This window comes from Galeopterus variegatus, unplaced genomic scaffold (genome assembly GCF_000696425.1).
Source record: "Galeopterus variegatus unplaced genomic scaffold, G_variegatus-3.0.2 Scaffold4320, whole genome shotgun sequence".
Taxonomy (NCBI): domain Eukaryota; kingdom Metazoa; phylum Chordata; class Mammalia; order Dermoptera; family Cynocephalidae; genus Galeopterus; species Galeopterus variegatus.
In genome coordinates, this window is record NW_007730431.1 from 143,024 (window position 1) to 143,684 (window position 661).

The window sequence follows — 661 nt, forward strand, 5'->3', positions numbered from 1 at the left end:
AGGAGATATTCTCTCAGCTAATGGCAACCGGTGGACAGATGGGGAGCAAATATACCAGTCAATTTATCCAGCATCCAATGCTTTGGAGCTGCTACCTGCTTCAGATGGTTCTTGGAACCACGAGCCATGGCTGTGCTAGGCACAGAAAGAGGACCGCCTTCTTCCGGTGCATGGAAAAATGATCCACATGCTCCTTCTTAATTGGATTTAATTAATTCCTCATTAATTAGAAACTACATACTGGACCTAAAATGAACCCATCAGATTCTTTTCCCCTAGACTTAGGACTGAGGAGGTTAGAGGCTTGGTGTTGGGACTGGAATCTTGGTAAAGAAAAAGATCTTGTGAAAGAGTTTTTGGTCAAACATACACCTCCACATTTATTCATCTACTTATTAATTTATTCCAAAAATTTTTGTTAACACTTACTATTTGCCAATAATTGTATTGTATACTCTTGGTACCATGGTGAGAATGAGGCATATTCCTTGCAGTTGAGAATGTGATGTCTTATTAAGGAATATTAACTCATAAAGAAGCAAATATAAAAGTTTGGCTTAAGTGCATGGTAGGAGGATCAGACTAAAGTGAAAGGTAGCTGTGAGAGCATGGCATTTACTTAGGGTCAGGCAGAGTTTTCTAGTCTAAGTCAANATTGAAA

At 38.9% G+C, this 661-nt stretch overlaps 1 pseudogene; it reads right to left on the minus strand.

The window, feature by feature from the left end:
- LOC103602818 overlaps positions 1 to 128 on the minus strand; it is a 1,430-nt pseudogene extending 1,302 nt beyond the window's left edge.
- Between the last annotated feature and the right edge of the window lie 533 nt (positions 129 to 661).